We start from the raw sequence: 10504 nt of genomic DNA on the forward strand, positions 1-10504 counted from the left end.
AACTAATAAGAACCAATGAATGCTTAGTTATACCATCAAACAAAACACTGCCACTTCAAAAAATCATATCATGTGTGTAGTGTAAAAGTATTGCTCCATGACTCATGACTTCAAAAGAACCATACTCAAAGACTGAAGATAGAATTCGCCTCAACTCTAATTCTCACAGATTGTCACTCAAATTTTCACTTAGATCCTAAGGTTTTGTCTCTCATCAAACATATGTGAGTGAAGTTATGTAAAAGAGAATCAAAATTCTCACATATGAAATATGAAATAAAAGCACAATTTCTGAATATATCTCATGAAAGGAATCGAACACTAAAAATATGGATAGCACACATACTTACCAGCACCTATGAATATATCCCCAAAGATCAGCTAGGTCTTTCACAAGGTTGTAGGAAATACTAGAGCTTGGGACATACCAAAGTGTCTTTGTTGTGAAACTAGCAAGCTCTCCTCTTGAATTGATCTTCATTGTTTGTTCTTGGTGTCCAGGACACACGTGCGACAGTGAAGGATTTAGAAATTGCATCTTCTATATTCTTTTTTTTTCTTTTTTTTTCTTTGAAACTTTTTTATTTTTTTCTTGTTTTGCAATTCCAGCACATGTTACCTCAGTACACACCACATTCTTGATCTAGAGCTCAATCTATCTTTGTCTTCATCACTTTGATATTCTCCAAACTATAAGGTATGGCTAAGATGTGTAGAGTTTGGTGTAGGTGATGAAAGAATCAGGTTAAAAGTGTTTGGCTGCAAAAAAGATGAATGGAACACACAAAGGGTTGGGAATAAAGCCATTTGGTGGTTAAAACATGCATAGCCTAACACCGTCTCAATGAGTTCATTCATAAGCGATAACAAGCACATGGTATCTACAACAGAGAATTACTCTTAGCATTCAATCAACAAGAAATAATGAGATCATTTAAAGTGAATTTGAAAGAAGAAGATAGGAGTAGAAACACTTTAAACCCTCTCAAAGATGCAAATAGGCTCAAAATAGCTCACTAGAGTAGTCTCCACTATTCTTCTTCCATAATTTGAGCATGACACTTTAATCACTATAATTCAAGAGTGTCTACACAGCCATCATATACATTTACATTAGTAAGCAAAAGCAAACTTTAACCAAAACTGAAATCAAAAGAAAATTTTCAATTTCCAACACCCCCAAACCTAAACTAAGCATTGTCCTCAATGCTTAAAAATGAATGGAATGCATGCAATGCGAATAGGTAGAGGGCACATGGAATGAAAATAAAATAAAAACAAAGAAACACAAATAAAAGGAAAGAACATATACCCAACTAGGTTGCCTCCTAGCAAGTGCTTTATTTAATGTTTAGGCAAGACATGACAACATGTTTAAGTTGTATACTTGAGAGAATCTACAACTAGATAGACCTGCGCTTGTGCCACATTCTCCAAATAAGCTTTCAAATGCTGCCCATTGACCTTAAAACGAGTGTCATTCTTGATGTTTTCTATCTCCACAACTTCATGGGGAAATACTTGAATCATTTTGAAAGGTCCAACCCATCTAGACTTCAATTTACTTGGAAAAAGTCGCAAACGTAAGTCATACAAAAGTACTTTCAAACTTTCATACCTGGTTGAAACTCTTTCCTAAGAATGACTTTGTGATGGTAGAGCTTGGTTCATTCTTTGTAGATCTTAGCATTCTCATATGATTCATTTCTAAGCTCTTCCAACTTATTAAGTTGGAGCTTCCTTACTATACCAGCTTCTTTGAGATTAAAATTGAACTTCTTTATGGCCCAATATGCAAGGTGCTTGAGCTCCATCAGCAAATGACATGCTTTTCCAAACACAAGTCGATAAGGGCTTATTCCAATTGGGGTCTTGTACGTTATTCGATAAGCCCAAAGTGCATCATTCAACCTTAGTGACCAATCTTTCCTCGTAGGGCTAACAGTCTTCATCAAAATGTTCTTTATTTCCCTATTGCTGATTTCCACTTGGCTAGAGGTTTGAGGATGGTATGGAGTTGCCACTCTATGTGTGATGTTGTACTTCTTCATTAGTGCCTCGAAAGGCTTGTTGCAGAAATGGCTGCCACCATCACTAATGATAGTTCTCGGAATTCCAAACCTATCATGATTAATGGTAGTTAACTAAATAAGAGCTTAGTTTGGGCCTATCACTGATATTAGTTTCCGAAATAAATATTTTGGGGTGAGGCGTTACAAAATGGTGTGTGTATATATATATATATTTTTTTTTTTTCCTTCTTTGGTTAATGGAATGTGAGTCACCAATTTATTCGATCAGTAACTGTGCCTCGGGGTAAGTTAAAAGAGAAACAATTGAAAGAAAGATTGGAAAAATAAATAAATAAATAAAATAAGGTTTTTAAGTTTGCCATGGTTAGTTGGTTTATTTGTGGATATGAATGAAATCATAAAATAAGATTTTGATTTCGATCAATGTTAACGGTATTGCGGATTTGGTTTTAAATTTCTTTCCATTACCTAGTGAGTGTGATTGGAAATTTCAATGATTTTGGTTTGGCTTGAAATTTTGATATTTACTTAGCCATTAATGATCATGGCTTGCAATTCTGATATTCTTTGGCCAATGATGGTTATGGTTTAAAGTTATGATTTTTGTTTTGCTAATGATGTATATGGTATAAACTTTTTGATGTTTGGTATCGCCAGTGATTGTGGTTCTTATGCTAGTATTATTTAGCCAATGAGGATTACGGCTTGATGTTTGATATTATTCTTACCAATGTGTGTGGCTAGAAATTCTGATATTTATTCTACCAATGAGGGTGGTAGGAAATCTGAGTATAGATGATTGCTTCGTTGAATTATTTATTTTTGGAGCGTGAATAAAATCGTAGACTGAAATTATGATTTTTGTTGATGCACAAAACCGGAGGGGTCTTGGACCAACGTAAATCCGACCGTGAATCTGCAAGAGAGTAAAGAACACAAAGATGTATCGTGGTTCACCCCAATGTTTGGGCTACGTCCACACCAATGTTGATTGTATTCCTCTATATGAATGTATGGATTACAAGTGTGAGGGGGAGTCCCCTATAGAAAGAGAGAGTTTGGGAGAGTTTCTCTGTTTGTGAGCCTTGTGGCTTCTGTATGTGAGGATGAGACCTCCCAATTGTGAGGGTGAGGATACCCTTTTATAGAATAAGGGCTCCTCCCCTTTTACATAAATCATGGGCTTAATGTTTGGAAGCCCAAGTAACGAGGCCCAATATAATATGGTACTAACAATAGTCCCCCAAGTCTTCAGTCAAGAGAGTCTTTTGGCTGGAGACTTGAAATTCAGTCCATGTGTGGGCCGAAGTAACTAGATGTCGTCTAGAACTGATACTCGATATAAGACGGTGCTCAATGTGAAATGATGCTCAACTAGAAGTAGCACATGTTGCAAGGCTGCTCGGCTTGTGGCTTATGTTGCCTTGGTTGGCTCGGTTTATGGCGTTGAAAATAAGGGCTCGCTCCTCAGTACATAAATGATGGCCTAGAGTTGATGCTCGCAACGAGGCGGTTGCTCAGCAGGCAGCGATGCTCTCTAATGATGGTGAGGGAGTCATTTTTATAGAATAAGGGCTCGCTCCTCAATACATAAGTGATGGGTTAGGAGTGATGTTCGCGGCGATGCTCTCTAATGATGGTAAGGGAGTCCCTTTTATAGAATAAGAGTTTGCTCCTTAATACATAAGTGATGGGTTAAAAGTCTCTCTCTAATGAAAGTGAGGGAGTCCCTTTTATAGAATAAGGGTTTCCTCCTCAATACATAAATAATGGGCTAAGTGATCGGATCATATTTATATATATTTTTACTTCGAATTCATTCGTCTTTTCTTAGTTAGTTCCTTATATTTTTGAGCTATTTACGTTATTTTTGTGTTTATAGGATTTGTTATGCAAAGAAAATAAAAATAGAACAAGTGAAATTTTATGTAATAAATTCGTCAAAACTGTCTTTGTAGATCAGCTTTTAAATTAAATTAAAAAAATATATATATAATAATGATAAGTCATGATGATGTTTGAAACATCATCATGATGGTTTTGTTTTGTAGAAGAAAAGAAATGAACGGATGGAGAAGAAGAAAAGGCAGTGGAATAAAAAAATAGAGGAAAGAAGAATAAGAGGAGGACAGCTCTCGCCACTTGGGAGGAGGAGCCCACGACTCTTTTCTTTGATCCAGAGGTGGGGTGAGTACGGGACAGCCAGGAGAGCAATATGGGAGCATGAGTTGTTTAAGGGGGAGCTGCTGGGACAGCTAAGAAAAAGGAAATAAAAAAAATAAAGAAACGGTGAAAAGAATCCAAGGAAGTGGAGAGGTCAGAGTGCGCCAGAGGGGAAAGCAGTCAGAACGCGGAAAATAAGTGCGGAGGGAAAGGCTGCCTTTGGGCAGTGACATATAGGAGAGTGCAGAAAAGACTGACGAAAAAGGGGGGGGAATTGGTGGAAGGCAGAGGGCTGCCCTTTGGGCAGCGTGAAGCTGCGGAGAGAGAGGATAGCTAGCGGGGGAGATAGAAGCTGCCTTTGGCAGCTGGGGTGTGAGGCGAGAATAAAAGGGAGAGGCCCTGACAGCGGGGGAGAGAAGGATAAGGCTCTGGCATCTGTAGGAGAGTCAGCACGCTGCCCTTGCAGCTTGAGGAAGGGAAGACACAGTGTGGGCACGAACGCAGCAGATCCTCTTTCGGTTTAATTTTTCCAAACTTCTATTTTATTTCTATTTTTAATAATGTGTAAATAAATTGATTTTGGCTAGAGGTTAATTCAAAGCCATGATTATATCTGTAATATGAATTGATTACCTTCGGTTGTGATTTCATAAGTTGTGATTTCAATTTACTTATCCGTTCGTATAAAAACTGATTTGTGTATGTTGGTTGAGAGTGCACGCTTAATTTACATGCATGAATTTGATGCTAGAATATAAGTGAATTTCACCTAATCGTTATGAACTTATTTTCACAAGTAGTAAAGGTTGCTAGTCACAATCACGTTAAGTAAATTCTTGGCAAGAGTATCATGCTTTTCATAGTTACGAATGCCTCGTCAATGCTTATAGTTTTCACAAAGTTTAATGATCTTTGATTGTATCTCTATTGTGCTTTTCACGTAGGGGACTTTTGAAGAATGTTTTGAATTGTTGTATGCGTTTTTCCGTCCAATTCAATAACTTGAGGAAAACTTGAAGATTAAAAAAGTGCTGTTCACGGTTAATCTGGAGTATTGAAATTCACAATTTATTGAAAGAACAACTGAAAATCAATTTAGGTTGCATATGTGTCATGTGTGGAGAAGAACCCTCTAGCTAGTCCGTCACTTATCATTTTACCTTAATTTTATGTTTTTGTCAATTCTGTAATTTAATTAAGTTTAATTTACTTTTCATCAAAACCAAACACCCATCCATTATTAAATTATATTATTTATTTAGTTTTCTTTATTGTTAGTTTTTTTTAATTTAATTTCCGTCCATTTCAGTTCCTAGTGTTTAATTTAATTGTTTTCATTATTTTGAGTCATTTTAAGTGTGTTTCGAGTTATTAGAGTTTTTAGCCTAGTTTTGTGTCCTTGAGTCTTATTTAATATTTTTAAGTTAATTTAATAGATTAGCAATCCCTCCTAATCCCCGGCCTAGAACGATACCCTACTTACATCTATACTACAATTGTCAAAAAGAGGGTTTAATTTGTGTGTCGAGTAATTTTCGCATCAAATTTTGGCGCCGTTGCCGGGGATTAGCAACTTTGCTAATCCTTTTATTTTTGTTTTTGTTTATGTTTATATTGGTGTTTGTGTATTTTACTTTTGATATTTGATTGATTTTTCTTTCTTTGATTTTAGGTTCAAATGGAGCCGAGGGAAATTTAAAGGAAAGATGCGTCCGGCTAAAGACGTTAAATCAAGCGCTTCTTGGGAGGCAACCCAAGCATTCAACGAAGGGAGACTTTGGAATCACTAACCCAATCAGCTTTGCATTCTTCCACCCTTATCTTTACTGCTTTCATTTTGTTTTGTTTAGTTAGTTGTGTTAATTGGTTGATTTCTGTGAGTTTGTGTTATTTAGTTTAAGTGTGGGGGAAGGTTAACCAAAGTCTCTTTACATTAATTTACATAAAAAAAAGAAATTTAAAAAATAAAAAATAAAAAAAAAAAAGATAAAATTTAAAATTAATGCAAAAAAAAAAAAAAAAAAAAAGTACAAATATTTTACAATGATGTAAACTAATAGTATTCATTGGTCGGGTGGTGCTTCAGTAGTAGGCGGGGCTTCAGCAGTCGGCGGGGCCACAGAAGGAGGAGGCGGCAGAGGTTGATCAGTTGGAGCTTCACTACGCGGTGCCGCTCCAGAAGACGAAGGCAGATGTTGTTGGAACAAACCCACAAACCTCCGATGATCAAGTAAAATTTGACCATCGGTGTCCTGCATCTGGTCAATCTTCCTCTTCATGGTTGTGGCATAGTTGTGTGCAAGCTTGTGCAATTGTTTATTTTCATGCTTGAGTCCTCTAATCTCCTCTTTGAGACTCTGTATTTCAGCCACCAACGATTCAACGTGACGGGTTCGAGCATATAGGCGTTGGGCCATGTTGGATACGGAACTCGCACACTGCACGCTAAGAGCCAGAGACTCCTTCACAGCCAACTCATCAGACCGTCTAGCGAGCAGTCTGTTATCTCTGGGAGTGACAAGGTTTCGGGCCACCACCGCAGCGGTCATGTCATTTTTTATCACCGAATCCCCCACGGTAAGAGGACCGGTAGGGGATATGAAGGATGGGCGCCATATATTGTCTGGTGAAGGCGGAGCTGCCTCTTCACCAATGTTCAAGTCAAAACGACGATCGGAAGGGCCAGACATTTTTCAGAGGTGGTGAAGAAAGAAGAGAGTCGGAATGATCAAGATTAAACAAGTGCAAGAAGGGAGTGTTTACAGGAGGGTGCTCAAGTGTGTTGTGGAACAAGCTTAACGCCTCTATAAAAAGAAGAAATCGGAGAGGCGCTCCTCAGAGAAGCGTCCTCTCGCAAATCGAAGAGTCGGGGCTCCTTTCTCAAAAGCCGGATTCTTTTCTCAAAAGAGGCGTTTCATTTCTTAAAGGCTGGGCTTGCTCAGAAACCACGAGCCGAACCCCGGATTTCAAAAGATCAATTTGTCCAGACGTGTCGTCACTTGTCACACGTAAATTGCTTTGCGAAATTCTCGGGCAGTTTGTCGAAGCACCAATTCAGAAATCGAAGAGGGAAATTCAACAGTCAAAGACACGCTAGCTTTCTCAAAAGCTGGGCTTCAACCCACGGGCAAATCTTCTTTTCCAGATTTATCCGCACGTGTCACATGCTACCTCTACAATCGACGATGCTCAGAGCTCGAAGCGCCGATTCCAGATATCAATGAGGAATCTGCTTTGCGGAAATTACGGGCAGCTTTGTCAGAAAGCGCGTAATTTGTACTATTCATCCATCTACCGGCTGCCGACAATGAGTGAGATAACAGTTCCGGTTGTGAAGAGAAGTCCTATAAGTTTCTACCTTCGCTTTCCACAGCAAAGGCACACTCTCTCAGCACTTCTCTCTCAGCACTTCTTCATCTCTGAAAATGCATTCCCAAAGAATCCTCCTAAGTTACTCTGTGTTCCTAATTCCTTGGGATACTCTTGTGAACAACCCATTTCAAAGCAAAAGTATTTCATATCATAAAGGTTGAAAGCAAGAGTATCTCATATCATGCTTTCTCCCTGTCCTTTCTCCAGCCAGCACTTGCTCTCGAGTACTCATCATCTTGTGCTTTCGCTTTGTTTCTCACTTATAAGGGAAGTGAAGATGATACCTCGAAGCATGTGGAGACAACGTGCTGATTCATCCTCAACTAAGGACAAGGAGAAAGAGAGCAAGAGGTGGGCACTTGGAAAGATTGAAGAAAGAAACAGACCAATACCTCTACCTCGTGCCTGCCCGCCATGCAGAGGAAACAAGCAGAGAAGAATGCAGCTTGCACAATCATCCCAGCGGAAGGAGTCTGAGATGAAGAACAAGAGAAGCTGCCACATCTGCTTGGAGAACAAATAAGGAATTGAGCCTGCACAATCAACTCGAGAGCAGAAGGAATCTGAGTTGAAGAACTCAAAGAACTGCAACATTCCCAAAGAGCAAAGCTCCGCCGTACAATATCATCAAATAGTAAAAAGCTAAGTGTCACCCCGTTCAAGAGGAAAGCTGTGGAAAGTCAACAAGCACGACCAATGATTACTTATTAGTTTTATTCATTATCTTTTATCGTAATTTTCAATTTTTCGTTTGCAATTTTTTTTAATTAATTTTCTTGCGTTACTTAACTGAATTATTTCTTTTCTTTGCAGGAACTTTTGGTTATTTCCACCCTTGCAGTTGATTGCAGAATTTTAGCTTGGGGGGTCATCGCTTGATTTTACTGCAAATTAGGGAAGTTTTCAGTCCAATTGCTTTATTTTGTTTTTTTTTTATTATTTTGTTTATTTTATTTATTTTTGCATTATAGTGTTTTCTGACATTGGGGACAATGTCAAGTTTAAGTGTGGGGGTAGAAATCTCCAGAATTTCATTTGTCTCTGTGTTGTTGTTTTTTTTTTTTTGTGTTCTTAATTAGTTTTGTTTTCTTTTAAAAAATAAAAAAAAAAAAAAAAAAAAAACTGTGTTGTTGTTTTTTGTGTTCTTAATTAGTTTTGTTTTCTTTTAAAAAAAAAAAAATTTAAATTAAAAAAATTTCGGAAAATTTAAAAAATCCAAAAATATTGTCTTGTTTCTCTTATTGTTTTGAATTAGATTTTTTGTTAGTTTCCCTACCCAATGATATAATTGGATCAAATTTGAACCATGATCATCAAGAACTTAGTTAACATGTGTTTTGTGAAATTCCTAATTCTTTTGTTAGTTTTGTACATGTTTGATCATCTTTGAAAAACCAAATGCACATAGCCTTGTTAATGTGAAACTAAAGCATGACTTAAAGCTTTATATGTGAATTTAGTGACCATATACATCCTATGTGAGTTTTTGAGCCTATTGAAAGTGTGTGCATTTTTCATACACTCCTATTCTTTCATGTGTGATGAACTTATGTGAGATACATCTCTAGAACTTGCGTAACGATCTTTCGAAATGTTTGTCATTGATTGCATGAACTTGGAAATGATAGAGGCATTAGGTTTACCACTATGGCCCAAATAACTATGTTTCCCAAAGAAAAATGATATCATTAGATTGCCAATTTGAGCCGTGTATGTTGAGCCTTTTATTTCTTATCACCAGATATGTCTACCCTTATGCCTGAAACATTTTTCCTTACCCTTTCCAAGCAAGCTAGTGAGCAATGTGAGATTGTTTTATGAGAAACGTTTGTGAAGTACTGTGAAGATGTTTAACAAAAGATTAAGTGTGGGGGTATTTCATGTTTGTATTAAAAAAAAAAAAAAAAAAAAAAAAAAAAAAAAAGAGAGAAAAGAAAAAGAAAAAGAAAGATTGTATACGAAGAAAAAAAAAAGGAAGAAAATAAAAAGAAAATAAAAAGTTTTTTTTTAAAAGTTTCAGTTTAAGGGTATGGTTGGAGGTGCTAGAAGAATCGCTGAAAAAATTGAGTTCTTAAAAATCTAAACAAAAGAATTGCTTGCAATATAGCTTGGAACTTGTGTTTTCCTATTCTTTCATTTCAATAACCCTATCCCTAAGCCTCATTACATCCAATAAAAGTCCTCTTGATTTAAGTTTTGCAATTATGACTGTGGAGAAGTGATCTTTATGCAAGCTTATGGTAGAAATTTCACATTTGTTTCTTTGAGCGAAACACATTAAAACTAAACACATGTGTGATTGAGTGCATATCCCGTGAGAAGGTTGCTAGTTTGCATATGATGATTTTAAAAATAAAAACTTGAAATTGCATTAGCATGGCTATCTCACACACTACACTTCAAGGATGATTCAAAGATTACTGCTAATATTTGAATAAGGAAGATGAACTTGGATTAGATCCTTGATGCTAGCTATGGTTCTTGATGATTTGTTTTCTTAAAAGAAATTCTATGAGGGTTACATAGGGGGAATCTAATGTTTTTCTTGTTACTTCGTGTTCTTGTTTTCTTTGTTTTGCTCGAGGACTAGCAAAAGTTAAGTGTGGGGGTATTTGATCGGATCATATTTATATATATTTTTACTTCGAATTCATTCGTCTTTTCTTAGTTAGTTCCTTATATTTTTGAGCTATTTACGTTATTTTTGTGTTTATAGGATTTGTTATGCAAAGAAAATAAAAATAGAACAAGTGAAATTTTATGTAATAAATTCGTCAAAACTGTCTTTGTAGATCAGCTTTTAAATTAAATTAAAAAAATATATATATAATAATGATAAGTCATGATGATGTTTGAAACATCATCATGATGGTTTTGTTTTGTAGAAGAAAAGAAATGAACGGATGGAGAAGAAGAAAAGGCAGTGGAATAAAAAA

This window comes from Malus sylvestris, chromosome 14, assembly GCF_916048215.2.
Source record: "Malus sylvestris chromosome 14, drMalSylv7.2, whole genome shotgun sequence".
Classification (NCBI taxonomy): domain Eukaryota; kingdom Viridiplantae; phylum Streptophyta; class Magnoliopsida; order Rosales; family Rosaceae; genus Malus; species Malus sylvestris.